The sequence below is a fragment of the Manis javanica genome, chromosome 10, assembly GCF_040802235.1.
Source record: "Manis javanica isolate MJ-LG chromosome 10, MJ_LKY, whole genome shotgun sequence".
Taxonomy (NCBI): Eukaryota; Metazoa; Chordata; class Mammalia; order Pholidota; family Manidae; genus Manis; species Manis javanica.
In genome coordinates, this window is record NC_133165.1 from 109,364,078 (window position 1) to 109,383,562 (window position 19,485).

General features: G+C 51.0%; 1 long non-coding RNA gene across 1 annotated transcript; it reads right to left on the bottom strand.

Moving 5' to 3' along the window:
• Positions 1-45: 45 nt before the first annotated feature.
• LOC108392668 (uncharacterized) lies at positions 46-18,194 on the bottom strand. The gene is made up of 4 exons (XR_001852072.3): positions 16,204-18,194; positions 6,153-6,525; positions 5,126-5,194; positions 46-1,825 (listed from the first exon to the last, which is right to left on the bottom strand). It is a non-coding gene; the product is annotated as an uncharacterized lncRNA (long non-coding RNA).
• Positions 18,195-19,485: the final 1,291 nt, after the last annotated feature.

Here is a 19,485-nt window from a genome sequence, read left to right on the forward strand (position 1 = left end):
TTCATGGGAGTCATCGATTCCCATGAATCGATGTGAGGTGTATAACAAATCACCTCACAACTCAGTGGCTTAAGTCAGGAAAAAAAAAAATTATTATTGCACAGTTTCTATGGTCAGGGATTTAGGAAAAGGTGATTCTGGCTTGAGATCTCTCCGAACGTTGAGTCGAGCTGTTGGCTGGGGTTGCACTCATCCGAAGGCTGGACTGTGGTGGAGGTTCTGCTTCCAAGGTGGTTCGTTCACATGGCTGGCAAGTTGGCACTGGCTGTTTGAGAAGGCCTCAGTTCCTGTCACATGGACCTCTCAACAGATGGCTTGAGTGTCCTCACAGCATGGTGGCTGCTTCACCCAGAGCAAGGATACCAAGGAAGCCATGATGTCTTGTATAGCCCATCCTACTTACAATGCCAGTTTTGCAGTATCCCATTGGCTACAGAGATCCACCTTGTTCATTGTGAGAGGGGACTACACAGGGCGTGGGTTCTAGGGGGAAGGTATCATCAGGAGCCATCCTGGGGGCCCAGGGGGCTTGAGATCAATCACTTATGTTGGGGGAAACTGAGGAAGTTCTGTGTTCTGCATCTAGACTTGCAAAGGACTAGAGGTATGGATGCCAAACTGGAAGATCTGATTCCGTAAAGATTCTATGACTCTGAGAGTCTATAGTCCTCATAGCCCACGAGTCAAGGACAGCTCAAAGCTAATGGGACAGAAGAATGTACCTAAAGGTCACGCTGAGGCTAGACAAAAGTAAGGGGTGGCTAGTCATGTGGCCCTCATGAGAAAGTGCCTTGAGGGCTGGAGGCCAAAGCCACACTCTCTGTGGGATATTTTGAAGTGTCTGGGTGGATACTCTTTGACCCAGAGATACAGTGATGGGAGGGACCCCAGAGAGCCTCATTAGGGATGCTGATGGCACCCTGTTTACCTGCCTTGGAGCTGAGATTCCTGGATGGTGAGGTTGGCCAGCCGGCCTCCCCATGAGTCTCAGTAGAGGAGGCCTGGAGCACGCCCTGGGACAGGGACGGAATGAGAGTGCCCTGTGGACACACCTGGTGCTTCCACTAGAATGTCAGCCACATCTGACCCCCCTGGTCTGTGCCCTGGATGCCCAGCCCCTTGCCAGGTACAGAAGGGGTGCTTGGGGAGGGCCCCGTGAACTGTCCCATCCAATGATGCAAGGGTCAGACTGCGAACAGGTCTGTAGGCACGGACAGCCCAGTGACAGACCACCTCCCCACAGCCTTCTGAGCAGGGAGAGCTGGAGGGGGTAGGGGAGGCTCAGGGCTCTGCACATCTACCTGACTTATGCTGCCCACTAGCCAGAGGCTGCTGAGCCCTTACTCTCAGGGTGTCAGCCATTTGCATCTAAGTACCTTACAGGGGGCTCCAAAATTCTGCATCCAGGGATTCTTCTGGAGCCTCAGGCGTGGGCCCTGCAGCCACAGTAGTGGGGTGGCATGCGTCTCAGCTGGCTCAGCAGCCATGAGGTCAACCAGGCAGCCTGCATTATTAAACCATCTATCTGGCTTGCCCAGAGGGATGCTGGGGGTGGGAGGCAGATTCGCCTCTACTGCCTGAGTCCAGAACTGGGGCAGCCGAAGGCCTCTGGGAGCTGGAGGTCGCTGGCCTCACAGCCAGGCCTGTCACAGCTAACCTGCTGCCAGCTCCAGGGCTCCAGATGCTTCAGGGACCGGAGCGGCGCTGACTGGCTGGTCTCCTCACGTTCTTCCCCTCAAAAACTTTCAGGCTCTGACTCCACGGGGTAACACGCCAACTCCTTACACTGGCAGCTGGAGTCTTCTGCAACCTGGCCATATTTTACCTAGAATCACAACAATAGCTCAGAATGGGGGCGTTTACTATCTCTTTCAGGCTTGCTGCCAAGTGTTCCCCATGAATTAAAGCCTCTGAATAATGACAACAATCCTACAAGGTACTTATCATCGTTATTCCCATTTTACTGATGAGGCTCAGAGTTGCTAAGCAATTTGACCAAGACGGCACAGAGAGGAAGAGACAGCGCCACGATTCACCCAGGTTCTCCGGCTGAGGGCGCCGACCTGCGGTCGCAGGATTCTTGGACTATTTTAGGCTGAGAGTTCCTTCTTAGCCTTTATACCGAATGTTTTCACAGGCTAGAATCCGGGTGACTGAAGGTCCCTGTGGGGGGGTGAATAGTTGTGTGTCCCCTAGGCTCTGTGGGGAATGGACAGTTTGTGCGCGTGTGGCTGCTACCGAGTCATTCAGGCCTAGAACCCAGCGGCCACCTTGATGTCACCTGGACTCCCCGCCCATCTGATCCACCAACTTCTGTCAGCTCTGTCTCCAGAATGTACCCTAACCCAGCCCCTTCTGCCCCCTCCCTGCCACAAAGGCGAGGGCTGAGTCCATTCTGTTCACCTCCAGCTGCTCAGAATCTGGCATACAGTGGGCACTCCAAAATATATATTGAATAAAACAATCAAGCTCATTCTGAGTGAACAAATGAAGACAGGAGGAGTAACCACATGAGGAAAGAAATACACAGGAGAGCAGAAAGGCAGGTGGATTCTGCCCTGGAGGCAGCAGTGGGGCACCTCGTGCACACAGAAGGGTGCTCCAGCCGCCTGCCTGCCTGGCAGGCAGGGAAGGGCACACAGGCAGGACACCTGGGAGGAACAGGCCAGAGGCGTGAAGTGGCCGGGGTGACAAGGGGCAACTGGGACCCAGGAGAGCAACCCAGGACCCCGCCTTATCTCTCCTCAGGCCAGGCAAGGTCCTTCCCAGAACGGGTCCAGGTGCCCCTTCCCCTCCCCTCAGGTAGGGTGGCTGCGTGCCTTCAGCATCCACCCAGGATTCCCCTGGTGGCATCTCTCTCCTCCTGGCCCACAGCCCAGACCTGAGATAAAAAGAGACTTCCGCTCTTTCTCACTCAGATCCTTCTGGTGGCTCTGCCTGTGGCTCCTCGGAAACCATCCCTCCCATCTCCTGCTTCCCCTGACCTCACACTCGGGGCTCCTGACCTGCTCCCCACAGTCACTTCTTTCTCGGAACGAGCGCTAGACAAACCTGGGCATCCCAGACCCCCAGCTGCACCTTAACTTGGCCGGGTTGGACCAGGCCAGTGTTGAGCTTCTGAGGAGGGAATTTTCTGCCAGAGGCTGAGTTCCAGTCCCTCCTCCCGAAACCTGTCCCAGAGCAGAGCCCAGTCTCGGCTGCAACACAGCTCGGGCACCAGCAGGAGGAGGCCGGAACAGAGGGCCGGGCGGAGGAGGGAGTGTGAAGGCGGGTAGGCTCAGTTGAGGCAGGATGCCCCCCGGGACGTCGTGGGAGCCAGGAGGCGAGCCAGGCAGGCATCAGGGCCCCGGCCAAGCAGGCCTGGAGTTCAGGGCAAGCAACAGGCTCCTGGGGGAAGAGAACAACCCCCTCACCGTTTACACGGGCCTGCCTGTGCCAGGTTACGGACAATATATCCAACTGAAGTTATCAGTCAGGACCTGCTGGTTGCCAGTGACAGAAACCCAACTCGAGCCTAGTATGAACTGAAAGAGGAAATACTGGCTCCCATAACCGGGCAGGGTGGGAGGCTGTGCCTGAAGAAGACTGGGAAGCAGGAAGAGGCCATCTTGAATGGCATCAACATTCTCTCTCTCTCTCTCTCTCTCTCTCTCTCTCTCTCTCTCTCTCTCTCTCTCGCTTAGTTCTTTTGGGCCACAGTCTCCACTGCGGTGCAGCTAGGGGTGCCCACAGCCTCGCAGATTCATGGCAGCGGAAGAGCTTTTCTTCCAATTCCAAGCTGAACGATTTAGGGAAGGACTCTGATTGGCCCGGCTTGGGTTACTTGCTTACCCGTTGAGCCAATCACTGTGAGCCGGGCGATGAGGGCCGTGGCCCAGGCTGGGTGGGGCACCCCCAGCCTTGTCAGCAGGGGAGGGCCTGTCAGCCGAAGAATGGGGGAGGGACACTGGGCAGACAAACACAGTAGCAGCGCTGTGCAGGGTTGTTAGGTTTAGTTCTAATAAACATATTATTGTGGAATAGTTTTAGATTTAGAGAAAGAATGCGAGGACAGTACTGGAGTTGCTGGAGACCCTCCACCAAGCTTCCCTGAGGGACATGTCACATAACCAGGGCACATTTGGCAAAATTAAAATTAGCACTGGTACATTACTATTAACTAAACTACAGACTTTTTTTTGGATTCATCTGTTTTTCTACTAATACCTGCTTGCTGTTCCTGGATGCCATCTAGAATTCCACGTTGCAGTTAGTCGCCTTGTCTCCTCGGGTCTATGACAGCCTGTCATGCTTCCTGTGCTGCTCATGACCTTGGCAGTTCTGAAGGGTACGGGGGTTTTGTAGCATGTCACTTAATTTGGGTTTGAGGTTTTCTCACAATTAGTCTGGGTCACGGGTAGAGTCAAGAGCACAGAAATGTGACGCCCTTGTCATTGCTGTGTATCGGGGGTACGCGACATCTACTTGGTTAAAGCAGCATCTTCCCTCACTCAACAGATAGGGAAACTGAGGCTTGGAGAGGCTGATCTCCTTGCTCTAGAGTGCGTGGTGGGCCAGAATGTGAACCGGGCCTGTCCAACTCCCATTATTCCACAGTTCCTTGGAGTTTTAGACAGGAAAACTGAGGCAGAAGCCCAGCTATATGGGAAGTGAGAAAGGCTGTGCCACAGAATTTACATGAGCTTTGCAGTGAGAGGACTGAGCCTTAGAATTCTTTGTGGGGGTGGGCGATGCCTGATCAGGACTGGCCTGGGGGACCGGAAGCCATAGTAGACTCTACCCAGGAGGGGTGGGGAAAGGAGACGAGCTGGCACAAGGTGGCTCAGGCAGGTAGGAAGGATGAAGGAAGGAAGGAATGGCATGACTTGGCCAGGAAGCAATCCAGGAAGGCTCTCTGAAAGAGAAGGCTGCAATTGTAGGAAGTGAGGGAGGCAGCTCAGGTGAGACATCCATCATAGGAGGTGAAGGAGCAAAGTGTTTAAGACAGTGACCCTTGGAGTCCAACAAGACTAGGTTCCATTCCTTGTGTCAACACTTCCTAACTAGTGGTCTTGGGCAAAGGACTGCTTCCCTAGCTGATTTGGGGCTTTCTAGTCACCAGGCTTTGCCAGCCCAGCTCACCCACCTGAAATGCTTGTTGCTGGACCAGCTCTCAGACTTTCCCAGCCAGGACCAGCTACATCCTCAGCAAGACCTAGTGGAAAATAAGAATGTGGGACCCCTTGTTCAAAAATTATTAAGAATTTCAAGACAGCAATGCAGAGCATTAAACCAAGTGTGGGTTCCTTCAAGGGCAGGGCACCCCAGGTGACGGCACAGGTTACATGCCCATGAAGCAGACCCAGCCCCCAACCCTCAGTGGCCACCCCGTTCCTGTGACCTAACAGCCACATTTCCTCCACAGTTCCTTGGCCATTAATCACACGCCGCCTACAGACACTGCCCTGGGCTCTGCATCAAGCGGTTGCTTTGCTCTCCCGTGGTTTTCTCCTGTCTTGCCCTGGGTGGAAAGGTGGATGAGATGAACCCCAAGGTGATTCCAACAGTTAAATTTTGATGTCCTTTAATTTTATGGTTCTCATATTTTTTGCCAGGAAGCGTCTGAGCTCCCATTCCTAAGACACTAGGAGCCAAAGGTTCACAGCTTCCTGTGTGTGGCCTCAAAACCCTGGTGTCCCTGAGCAATTTGGACGTTTCAGATGAAAAAAGGGTTGGAAAAATCTCACCCCCTTACATCTCATAAACTTGAGATGTGAAATTAATTGTGATTTTTTCAGGAATCACCCATTCTTAAAGGTGGTGTGTACTCCAAAGTCTATCCATCTGCAGTGGCGGGTCCAAAGGTACTAACCTTCTCTCCACAGCATGCTGTTTGCCTGGCTGGCATATTTTACATTTTGTGCATTATCATTTGTTAACTTTTTTTTCACCCTCGTTGTCAAGAGGCAGAATATTAGAATCAGTCTACATGCATGCACCCTCTTATCTCTGCCCTGAAAACATGTGCAAGTTGCTTAATTTCTCTGGGGCTCAATTTCCTTATCTGAGCAGTCGAGACTAAATGAGTTGTGTGTCTTCTGCTTGCTATTCTGGCTTAAAAATTCTAGTGTTAAGGGAAAAAAAAACACCCCCAACCATTTTATTCTACTCACAGTTTTGTGGATCAGGAATTCTGGAAGGGCTCAGCTGGGCAGTTCTTGCTTGGCATTCTTTCAAATGCCAGCTGGGGTTGCAATCGTCTGGTGGCTCAGCTGGGCTGTGCGGGATGTCCAGGATGGCTCGGACACACAGCTGGCGTCTGGTGCCCACCCTAGGGTGGCAGCTCTGCTGGAGCTAGTGACGTGCTTACCACCAGCATGGCAGAGCCACTGGGGTGGGGCTTTTTACGTGGTGGCTGGCTTCCCCACGGGTCCCAGGAGAACCACATTGCAGAAACTACACGGTCTTTTTGTACTTGGCCTTAGGAATCACAAAACATCACATCTGTTGCCTTCCACTGGTGATAAGTGAGTCACTAAGTCCAGCCTGAATTAAAGGGGGAGGGACATAGATGCCACCTCTTAATAGGAATATCAAAAAATTGGGAGCATGTTAGAAAATTGCCACAATATATCGAAAGCACCTAGAACAGTGCCTGGCACTTAGAAAGCCCTCAAATATGTTTGCTGTTGTGTTATAGCCCCAGATAACAAAAACAGATGGACATTGCAAAATGTTTTGTTGAAACATTAAAGTAGGGATGAAAATATTCACAAAAATTCTATAATTCAGAATACGGCATAACCGTAAATAATGAACAAGATTTTGATATGCCTGTGGAATGTGGAAAGGTATGATTTTGCACAAGCTAAGAAGAAAAGTAAAAATGGAAAGTTCAACCCTAAATTCCTGCAAGTGGAGTGGCATCATACCCCTGACCAAGGTGGGGCCTCTTACATCAAGTTGGCTGCTGATGGCCAGGAGCCTTTGAAGTTTTCACATCATCTTTTCCCCCACAAAACAACAAAGGCACCGCTCTGGGAAACCACTGGAGTGTTTCTAGAACAAGCACAAAATAAAGCTTTCCAGTACAAAATTGATGACTTCCGTCGCTAAAGGCAGAGAAAGCACCAAAGCACAAAGGCATTGTTCAAAGATGCTGGCCTCATAGAAAAGCCAGGTATAAACCATTTATTGCCAGGACCCTTAGAAAGTCAGCCACACAGTGAGGGACAAGTCAGAGGAAACAGGTTACGCTATTGACAAAATTGTTTTATCTTTTATGAAATAACACTATTGGGAGTATGGGGATGGCCCATGAAAGTAATGGCCAATGATGTGGAAGATGGGCAATTATCACACGTGTGTACTGGCAGATATTTCCCTGCACAGATGCACAAAACTGCTGCCTTTGGCACGTGCGTGGGAGGGTGTGGCAAGCAAGCCCTTCCTTGCTCCTAGCTGAACCCCGGCTGCATCTGATGAGGCCATGTGCCCTGCTCTCAGCCAATCTTGAGAATCCTGTTCCTGATTTCCCAGCCTCCCCTACAGCTAGGGGTAGCCGTGCAACCCCATTCTGACCAATAAGATAAGATCTAAGCAAAAGCCACTGATGGGTTTCTAAGCTGGCCTTTCCTTTCCTTTAAAGAAGAAGTCAGGCACAGCTGGTGGAGCCCCACCTTTTTCCCACCCAGAATGCTGCCATAATGCTAGAGCCAACTGTGGCAGCCATCAGTCCACCTCGAGGCTTCCTGCCCTGTGAGGAAAACAACCACATTAGACACAGCTGACCGTTCCCTCTTCCTTGAAACCCTCTCCTCTTGATCTCCTCCCCTAAGTGCAAACTCTCAAAAACAGGCTATTTGTTCACTGCTCCACCCTCACCACCATGGGGGCTCACCACTATCCACTGAATGAATGAAGAGACTTCTGGTTGTCCCCCAATATCTACTCTTTCCATCTTCTACAGAAAAAAGTTTTGTTAAATAGATGGCTGCTCAAAGACTGTATTTTCCAACTTATCATGCAGATATGACAGGATTCTGGCTAATGAAATGAGAACAGAGAGGAATTATGCCATTTCCTATTCATGCCCTCAGAAGGAAAGGTGTTTATCCTTCCCCCTTTTTTTTTTTGTCCTTCCCATAGGCTGGAATATGATGAAATGGCAGGAGCTACAGCAGCCATCTTAAACCAGACAGTGTAGCTACCTGTGGCTGAGGAGAGCCAACAATAAAATAAAAAGCTGCACCCTAATAGCACTGGTTACATTATGCTCAGACTGTTATACAAGAGACAAGTAAACATCGATCTTACTTAAATCAGTTATTTTGGCTTTTGTTATAACAGACAGACCTCTACTCTCAGGAATGCACCTTTACTTTTTAAAGCATTTGTAATTAGATTTTTTCCCAGCATCTGCAGCCTGATCTGTACATACATAAGAAAGTGTCCTCCACGGCTTAAATGGGTGCTGTTCATCATTCAACATTGGTGCCACAGGGAAGGACATTTTTTTATTAAGTTGCTGATTACTCTGGAAGCCCCAGTGTAGACTGGAAAGGGACCCTGGGATTAGGGCTGACTCTCAGCCACCATCCGAGCTAAAAGGAAGGACGCAGCTACGCTGATGAAAGCACTTGCTCAGGAATGCCAGAACTCAGCACTCACCCTGAGCAGCTGGCGGCAGCGCTGTGCCTCCCCATCTTCATTCGGGGCTGAGAGAAGCTTAGAAAATTACAAGTGCAATCAAGCCAAGGCCACTGAGTGGATGTCTTTTAAGCCAGCTGTCAGAAGAGATGGGTCAAACAAAAATCTGCTTTTCCAACCTGAGCAACTCTTGCTGTGTACATTGTTTTTTCTTAAATGCGAGACAAAGTTAAAGTCTTTCTCTGTGAAACAATACTGCCAGTGAATACCATTCCTTTGATTTTAAGGAACCTGACGTGACTATACAGTCAGCACCTTCAATAATCTGACTCTGTCGCCTTGGGGTTAAATTACAATGTTCTCATTTCAAAAGGATACCAGGGTTTTGTAAGACCAAACTGTGGGGCAAATTTCTTGATCCCCAAGAGTCTGACTTCATCCTAGCACTTGACAATTTTCTCCACTGCTCAGGGGTAGAAATCAATGACACAGTAATGAGTACATTAAAAGCCAAGAAGGAACCCTCTCCCAGTGTGAAATGCAACCAAAGCTGGGTCCAGACTGGACCTTTCTGGTTCTCAAGTATGCTGTGTTGGCAATTCTGACGGGCACTAGAAAGAGGCTTCCAAGTGAAATCTAGTCTTTATCACCTCAGAGCTGTGTCCATCCTCAAAGTGACCCCGATCACTACCAGGCACTTGGTAGTGCCTGGCAACCTGTGCTGCGGCTGAGTAATGGGTTGTCTGGTCAGGTGAAATCAAGAGTGAAAGGAAAGCAGCTGCCTGGATGGGAACCATGAGCAGCTGGTCAAGCGAGATTGTCATCGGGCCAGAGGGGGAGGCCGGGCTCATTCGTCCACTTAACAAGTATGACTGAGGGCCTGCTATGTGCCAAGAACACAGGGGTCTAGAGGGTCAATCGTGAACATATGAAAATAAAAGACAGAATGATTACAAACAAAATCATCCCTTGCAATGAAATGAAATGACATTTTTCATTGTGGTAAAATATACATAACAAAATTTACCATTTTTCAGTGTCCAATTCAGTGGTACTATTTACACTCACATTATTGTGAAACCATCACCAACATTCACCTCCAGAACATTTTCATCTTCCCAATATGAAGCTCTGTCACCATTAAACACTAACTCCCCTCTCTCCCCAAGCTCCTGATAGCCTCTAATTCTACTTTTTCTGTCTCTATGAACTTGACTCTCCCAGGTGCCTCATATAAGTGGAATCATACAGAATTTGCCATTTTGTGTCTGTTCCTTAGCATGATGTCCCCAAAGTTCATCCATGTAGTAGCATGTATCAGAATTTTATTCCTTTTTTAAGGCTGAATAGTATTCCATGGTGTGGATTGGTTTTCTATTTTTTATGTTTATATGTTTTGTACTTTGTTTATCCATTCCCCTGTTGATGGACATTTGGGTTGTTTCTACCTTTCAGCTGTTGTGAATGATGCTTCTGTGAACATTGGGTACAAGTTGTCTGAGTCTGCTTTCAGAGTATTTTCAAACTCCTTTGGATACAAACCTAGGAGCGGAATTGCTGCATCATATGGTAATTCTATATTTAACTTTTTGAGGAACTGTCAAACTGTATCCCCCAATGGCTGCACCATCTTACATTCTATCATTAATTTTAAACATATTTTTAGGTTTTTTAATTTAAATTATGACAAATCTTTTAATTTACCTAAGATGGGCAGGTCACGTGGGTACCCTGTGCCATATATAGTCGAAGATGTCAAAGGTCAGAGCAAGGCCGCTCTGGGGCTCGCAGCTCTGGGGTTCTGGGTGAGAGGACTGAGGTTCTAAGGTCTTGTCTTGCTGGGACTAAGAAGTGAGGCACCGTGGGGCGGGGTCTGTGAGAGCACTTCCAAGCCACAGTGCTGGACACTGGGTCTATCAGCTATGTTTTCCCCAAACTGCTGCAGAGGAAGGTGGGCTGAGGGAGGGGGTTGGGGAGGGGCAGGAATTCCCACTGAGCAGTAGGGCAGAGCTGTGGGAATAGAGAAGAAAGGACAGAGATGGGCACAGATGGAGCAGGAGAGAGCAAGGTCTGCGGACTCCCCTGAGGGAAAGCCAGGTGTCCTGGTCTAAACCAGCTGAGGGCAGCTGAGGCTGGCACTGTGTTTGAGAAGAGCCGAGAGAAGAGAAAATCATTCACTCATTTAACAAACATCCACTGAGCACTGGGATGCCCCACTGGGAGCTGGCCTGAAAAGATAGGAAGACCGAGCCCTCCTGTGTGCAGAGATCCCTGCCCTCCCATGAGTCTCTGCTTTCACCCAGTCTAACCAGCCTGCCAAAGGTCCCCCCAAAAGGCCCATCCCTCACAATAGCCACCATTCATTAGGGGGTCACTGAGTGCTGGCTGAACACTAAGCATTTACACAGATTAACATTTAATCCTCATAACAGCACCCATGTCACAGGTGAGAGGTAACTGCAGCTCAGAGAGGCTACTAGCTTCCCCAAGACCACACAGCTGAAAAGTAGAATTGCCCACCCTCATCACCCCACACTGCCTCTCCAAATGCGAGAAGCTTTTCTGAGGACCCTGAAGGTGACACGGGCAAGGGGTTGACACCACACACTCCACAGAACCCGGTATTTACTGGAGACCCACTGAAGGTGGCCACCAAGGATTTCTCCCTGCAGCCCTGGGGGCAGTGCCCCCGGGTCCTCCTGCCTCCTGCTCTGCTTCCTGCAGTGTCCCCCCCCCCAATGCAGCCCTCTACAGTGACAAATTTCTCCCCCTTCTGTAAAGCAGTGATCCCCCAACCCCCCACGACGGCCTCCATGGAAAGCCGGGTCCCCCTCCTCAAGAGCTTGCAAGACTGCTGAGAGCAAACATTTTGTCCCCTTTGTCACACAAAGTAATAGACTTGAAAAATCACATACTCAGAGGATCACAGCTGAATCTTGTAATCTGAGATTCTCCATCAAAGAATTTTAGAACCATCAGCTAATAGAATCTCAGAGTCAGTGACTCGAGAATCCCAGAACAGTACAATCTCTCCATCACAGAGCCGGCAGGGGCCGATGTCATGGAGCAGCCCGGGCCAGTAGGTGGACACAGGGCACACCAGGAGAGCGCCAGGGTCAGGGAGGCCAGGAGGCCTTGGAGCACAGAGGACAGGGAGGGGTGAAGGAGGGAGGCTCAGCCTGTTGTCATGCTAGACGAGGCAGTTGGCAGGTGAGGCCTGGCTCTGTTACTGATGGTTTTTAATTATGTAAATCATCCCAGGGCCTGCGCCTGGCACAGGCTTGGCATCCATCAGCTGGCAGCAGAATTAATCAATAAATAACAAGCTGGATAGGGCCTGGGCATGAGCACACAGCCACAACCCCAGCACCACCCCAAAGGGGTCCTCCCAGGCTGGCAGGGGCAGAGGGGCTACATGAAAGCTGTAGCTCAGATTGTCAGTGCACACATGCCATGTGCACACACACGCCCATGTGCACATGCATGCACACATGCCCTTGTGCACCATGCATGCAGCTGCACCTTCGGACCCATCACGTACACACAGGTGGACACACCTGCACGCGCGGACCTGCACACAGTCCCCCACCCAGAGCCCAGCACATGCCCAGGAAGAGCAGCAGGAGGCCAGTTCCTCATTCCAGCCTCATACTTGTCACCTCTCTGGTAAGACAGAACTGTGCAACTCATGGCCACACCACTTCACCACTACAAATGCCCTGTGAGGGTGGCCCAGCTGGGCTGGGGCTCTAGTTTCACAGATGAGGAAACCGAGGCTTGGAGAGGGGGCTTGTCCAAGCTTTTATCCAGGAGTCCTTCCTCCCTCCCCCTCCACTTGGCTTAAAGAGGCTGTAGACCCAGGAAAATGGCGGAAGGGAAGCTGGGGCGGGGAGGAATGCTGGGGGCCCCAAAGCTACCCAGACGATGCCCCCGCCCCCAGGAGCAGGGCAGGCTGGGCGGCCCAGGCCACTGCGGGTCTGCCTGGTGGAGCTGGGCTCCACGGCTGTCTCTGCTCTCCTAGGGAGCCACGATGAATTGCTCTCTCCTGCCACTGGCATGCTCACTCCGGCTCCCCAGCGCTGCCCCCATAAATCAGCCTCCCCATCTCGGCCACGGCTGTTACTTGATCACTTTCCAGCATTGGAGGTTGGGGTTTTCATCCATCCCTAGTGGCAGGAGGGGCCTCAAATGGAGAATCATAAAATTAATGGGCACATCTCCTCCCCTCTTCGCCTTCTCTCTGCCTCTGGCTTCTGCCGGCTTCTGCTTCTCTCTGGTTGGGATCACTAAATACTGAATGAGGAAATGATTGGAGACATGAATGAGTTTCTGAGGCATCGAGCGCTGTGGGTTTCTGTCTCTGGGTCTGGCTGCCTGTGCGGCTGGCTCAGCTCTCAGCCGCAGCTTCCCTCAGTCTCAGCCCAGGGGTTTCCCAGCAGCCACCTCCCTGGCAGGCGGGAAGTGGGAAGGGGCGCTGTGTGGTCGGAGCAGCCTCAGAGGCCTAGAGGAAGGCCAGAAAAGGACCTCGAGAGCCTAGGACCCCCGGGGCAGTCAGCCTTTTGGAGCTGCCACTCCTTGGAGCAGCTGGTAAAAGCTGTGGGCGTCTGAAAAGGTCCGGGGTGCACAGTACTGGCACTCAAAACAGTATGGAGCAGTGGTTAATAGTTCAGCCTCTGGAGCCAGCCTCCCTGAGTACAAATCCAGGACCAGTCACTTAGTGGCTATGTGACCCTGGGCAAGCTGCTTTGCCACTCTGTGGCTCAGTTTCCTCATGTGTAAGTGGGGTGAGTAATAGTACCTGCATCAAAAGTGAGAGGGTACACACTCTTTAGAAGAGTCACAGGTGAGCATGGTTAAATGCTCTAAAAATTAACCACTGCTATCATAATTAGAGGCCCTGGTGAGCAGACCTTAGTGTGCATCAGAATCCCCTGGAGGGTTTTTAAAACCCAGATTGCTGCCCCCTCTACCTGCCCCTCAAAGTTTCTGCCTCAATATGTCTCGGGTTTGCATTTCTAACACTTTACCAACTGAGCGGACACAGGGATGGCTGGTCTGGGGACCACACTTTGAGAACCCACTAAAGCCCATGTTGGTGCCAACTATCCGGTCTAGCTTGCTCACCCACCCTATAACTTGGGAACTGACCAGAGAGGTGAGCATATGCCCAAGGCCACACCCAGAGGGTGACCCAGGCCCGTCCTCCGCAGGCGGAGGGGCTCTCAGCTGAGAGGGGAGAATCCTGGGGGCAGAGGTGGTTCCATTACTACCACTAGCCTCTCTTCCCAGCCCTCCCGGAGGCAGAATTTGCCTTCCAGCCAGAGGTAATCTTTTAATCTCTTTGGCTTTAATCCTGTATTTAGCATAAACCGAATCTGCTTGGGGGCGGGGCCAGGAAACAGGACACAGCTCTCCTGTCCTGAGGAGGCTGGTGATCTAAGCTCTAACCCCACACTTCACCGCAGATCTCTCACCCCACCTGTGCCTTCCTCACACCGGGCTCCTGGCAGGCACTTCTAATAGGGGATGAGGAGGCAGAGACAGCAGCCTGATGGGGTGAGGCCAGGTGGGATCGCGCGTTAAAAGGACTCCACTTTGTGCAGTAAAGCTTTCTTAAACAGGACACACACAAAAAAAAAAAAGATAAATAGGGCTTCATTACAATTAAGAACTTCTATTCATCAAAAGATAATACTAAGAGTAAGAAAAGCCAATCCACAGATGCAGAAAAACATGTTTTAGTACATATATCTGACAAAGGACTAGTATCCAGCACATATAAAGAAGTCTTACAAATCAATAAGAAAAAAATAAACACAAATTTTTAAATAGGCAAAAGATGAACTGGCACTTCACAAAAGAGATCAAAATGGCCAATATTTACATGAAAAGACACTCAACCTTTGCAACTACTAGAGATATGCAAATTGAAACTATAACAAGCTACCATTCACACCCACAGGTATCGCCAAAATTAAAAAAGATTAAAAATAATCAAATACCGGAAGGATGAGGATCAACTCTCTTACACAGCTGGTGGGAGTGGCAATGGTTCACCCTGTTTGAAGGACAAGAGTTTCTTACAAAGCTAAGCATACACCCATTCAAGGACCCAGCCATTCCACTCCTAGGTATGAATCCAACAGAAATGAAAGCATATGTCTACACAAAGACTTGAACATGAATGCTCACTGCAGTTTCACTCATTAGGGCTCCAAACAGAACACAACCCAAATGTCCATCAACAGGTGAATGAATAAACAAATGGTGGTCTGTCCCCTCGGTGGAATATTACTCAGCAATAAAAAAAGAATCAGCCACCGATATACATGCCATGACCTGGATGAATCTCACAGGCACTATGCTGAATCCAAGAGACCAAAAGCAAGAGAACAGACCTGTTGGTAGGAAGTACAAAACAGGCAGAACAAACCTTGAGTGATAAAGGTCAGGATAGTGGTTTGGGGGAGCAGAGATTAGTGAGTTGGGAGAGACATGGGGTGCTGGGAATGGTCAGCAAATGTGTAAAATTCAGCAAACTGTACATTTAAAATCTGTACACTTCCTTCCCTTCTCTGTATGTAAAGTATACCTCAATTTTTTTTAAGTTAAAGTGAAAAAGAAATGAAAAGACACTACATTGGAATATCCCCCTCCCCCTTGGGACTCTAAGGACCTGGGACCCAGCACAGCTCTGCCACGGTGTAACTTTGAACTCATCATTTACCCTTTCTCAGCCTCAGTTTTCTCATCTGTAAAAGGGGGGTGTGAATCTCTGCCAACTTCGCCAGTCTGTGGGGAAGACCAGTGAAAAGGTGGAGGTGGATGTGCCTTGAGCAGTTAAATGTTCCCTCAGATTGTCTCAGCCCTGTGACCACCTCTCGGGGCTCTGCAGAAATAGGAGTGGAGCACGGACTTGGTCACTAGGCCTGGGAGGCATGGGTCTGACCTGCAGGAGATTGTCAAGGGTTCTGCCCAGACAGGCTGCCATCTGCTGGCCACCCACATCCTCAAGACTCCAGGCTACCACCACCCTGCTCTCCCTGGTGGACCACCCGGACCTCCTAGCTCAGTGCCAAGCTGTACCATCACTGCAGTCATCACAATTCCTTCTGGAAAATACCTGCAAGGCCCAGAACCCCATGCTTCTCCTCTCTACCCCCAGCCCCTCCAGGGTTGTCCAGCAGAACCCCTTTCCCAAGTCCAGAACTGCTACAGGACCCCAAGGGGGAAATAAAACCCCAATCTAGCAAGGCCCAGGTCCTGGCGCTCACTGCTGGGGCTCCTTCCTCTCATCCTCTCTGGCTGGTGGTCTGAAACAGTCATGTCACCTCAAAAAAGCAAAGCCTTGATCTTGGGATGCACAGGACCCTACCGTACTCTGTGGCAGGGACTGCACAGCACCCTTATAATATCTTGTCTCCCATTTATCTTAGTAGCAAACACTTGCACAGCAATGTGCCCAGCCAAAAGTTTCCATTTCCCAGCCTCCTTTGCAGCTAGGAGAGGCCAAGGAGGGGTGAGTTTAAATCATTAGAAGGGACAGAGAGGAACATTCAACCAGTCTGTACTTACCACCCTGGAAAGTAGATGTGATGATGGAGATCCAGCAGCCATCCTGGAGTATGAAGTGACTTTGAGGTTGGAAAACACATGCTAAAGTTAATGAGGCTGAAAGAAAGTAGATGCCTGGATCCCTGATGACACTGCTGAGCCCCCACCAGCCCTGGCTGCCTACCTCCTGACATCCTCTATGTGAAAGAGATAAGCCTCGATCTGGTTTAAGCCACCCATTATTTCCAGTCTCTGTTAACAGCAACCGGGAGCAATCCCTAACCAATACACAAAAGCCTTGTGAGGGAGCTACCGTATGCAGTCCCCACCTCCTGCACCCCTGTTTTGCAGATGCACTCCCAGCCACACTACCTTCCCTCTCAGATATCCATGATGCACAAAAGACCAGCATGCAAATCCCAGCTCCCAAACACCAAGAATCAGCCTTGGCCTGATGCAGACTGGGCCCCACAGCCCAATGTCAGTGGTGCTCCAAGTGGATCACTGCATCCAGAGCTGTTACACAAGTGCTGTTGGGGCCTCAAAGTGCTGGCCTGGACCACATGCCTGTTGTAGAGATAAAGGGGAAGCCGGAGAGTATTTACAGATCACAAAGAGCAAACAAACTAGCTAGGTGGGAGTAGAGTCTCCTTTAAACTACTCCATCTTTGCCAGGTGAAACTGAGTAGTTGGGCTGAAGCTCTCCGCTGAAACTGGTTTGTGCTTTTCCTGCAAGAAGGCGCACCGATAAGCCCACACCGTGGCCACCCTACAGGACTGTTCTACGACTCACGGCGCAGTGGCCAGGTACTTGGCAAGGGCATTGAGTTCAAATCCCTGCTCCATGAACTGTGTAATCTCCGGGCAAATGCCTTACCTCTTTGTGTCTTAGTTTTTTTTGTCTGTAAAATGGGCACCATGGGGTGGCTGTGAGGATCACACAGGTTGAGCTGGACAGAGCTGGAGCAGTGCCTGGCACACAGGAGGGGCTGTTAGCAGCCACGGCCTCACGTTCATGGTGAGAACTTCACTTCTTTACTGTATGTTTGTTATAGGAAACGGAATTCACTCATTTAAATTTAGTTTTGCAGCATTTCATCCACTGACTTTCCACTCACTGCTCTTATTACAGCTAACCCTCTCTAAAGTCTCCTGGCACCAGGAGGAGCGACCCAAAGCTTTTCTTCACGCTTAGGTTTATGCAAATAAAAGTAAGTGGTGATTATAAGCAATTCATTAGTGAAACTCAAGGTCAAAAATCACAATTTGTCCCTGTTGCTAAAGCAGGACTCAGAAGCTCCCGACATCCCAAATTATCTCCCCTCTGACACCGACTGACATTCCACCATTAGATCCACAGAACCCCAGGAGGAGAAGCACTTTAGGAGCCAAGCACCTGGGAGCAAATGCACGTATCCGCGTCAGCCAAGGGGGAGTGAATCCCGGCATGGAAAGGAAAGGAAACGCCACAGGCAAATGTTTGGACCTGCTGGGGCAACTGAGAATTCTGTAGCCACTAAAGACTGTGAGATCAGTCTCCCCCACCTACACACGCACACCCACCCACACCCACACTGATAATCGCTTTACCGCAGCAGTAGGGGCTTAAGCCGCTATCTAGGCTAGCCCTACCCCCACCCTGGCCGCCACAGCCTCCTCTGTCCCAAGGCAGGGTTCCCAGGGGCTCAGCACAGAAACCCTCAGGATGGGAAGCCGAATCCAGCAGAGCTAGCAGCTACCAACAGCAACACACAACCGTCTCTCTCTCTCAAGCACACACATGCACTCATGCACTTGTGAAAAGACTCACAGCAGAGAAAACATGCTAGACAGACACACACTGAACTGTCCTCCCAAAGGCATGACAAATCCAGACACTACACAGAGTCCTCGGACTAGGGAAACCACAGCTGTGCACTCCCAGAAGCCAGGGAGACACGCACAGGGAAACACTCACACACAGACCTTCTTCCCCGAGGCCTCTCTGCCTTGTGCCCGCCATTCCTGCCCCTAGCTAGGCATTCTGCTCCCAGAGGCTCTCAGCTCCCTGCCCCATGGGAGCCCCTGTCGGTCAGCATCTCTCGGAGCCAGACCCAGTCAGGGTCCCCTCCCTCCCCACCCCCAGTCCTGGTTCTCCGGCCCCGGAATCTCTTTACCCTCCCTCCCATCCTCTATTACCGGCCCTCCAGCCCTGGGAACTGTGGGAATCAGGAGCAAGGGCCGTGGCTGCCCTCTGTGTCCCCGCACCCACCCCAGGAGCTGCTCACAGTAGGTGCTGCTGGGCCCCAAGCCTCGTCATCCCCTCCCTGGGGCCCACTCCTCATCTCCCCCCCTCCTTGGAGATGCAGGCTCTTCCCATTTTCTAGCAAGGGCATGAGAACACGGATTAGAGCAATTAGAGAAAAGCCATTGAAGGGCAAGGCAGGCGCCACCGGCACACCTGATTACCATCTCCAGCAAAGGTGAAGCGCAGGCTCACGGCAATTACAGATTCACCCGATTCCAAAGCAGGGCGGGGCAGAGAGAGGGCAGACAAGTTCGTCTTAGATTCTCCTGCTTGTGTTTAAAGCTGCTCTCTGCTCTTTGCAGCTGCTTTCACAGTCATGCTCCCAGGAGAGGCAGGCAGCGCAGAAATGATTTCAGTCCCATTTTGCAGAAGGGAAACTGATTCCCAGGAGATTGGGGAAGAGCAGTTGCAGAAGTCACAGGCCACTGGTCTTCCTGGCTGGAGGTGGGGGTCAGGGTGGCCCCAGGACCCCACTGGCCTTCGATCCTGCTCTCTGCGCATCAAGGGCTGAGGTAGAGGGTGGATTCAGGACCAGGCCACAGGCACTCTGCTGCTCAGGGTGGGCTCAGGGTGGGCTCAGCATCTGCACGTGGGTGACCTTGCCTTTCACCAAGTGGCAGGATTATTTAATTGATGGCTGCTCTCCCAGCCGGTCATGTTTTGTTAAGCCTGCTAAAGAGGACTCCTTGCATGCTGGCCCAGTATTTTTTTCCTCTGGCAATGAGGAGTGTAGGTTTTCTCAGAACCTGAGGCCAGGGAGCCCATTTTCATGCCTCCTTATCCCATAAGGCCTTTCCCAAGCCTGCCTGGTCCCTCTCCAGAAGCCCCCAGGCACCCTAACCTTCCAGCTAGGCCCACCTTGCCCTGGCCCTGTCCTGGGCGAGGAGCCAGCAGTGAGGCAGGAGTGCCCCCTGGTGGTGATAGCCTGCACTGCCCTCCAGGACTCCAATCAAGGGTCTAGGTAACTGTAAAGGGACGTACACACCTCCAGGACAGTCTGGCTAGGCAAAGGGAAG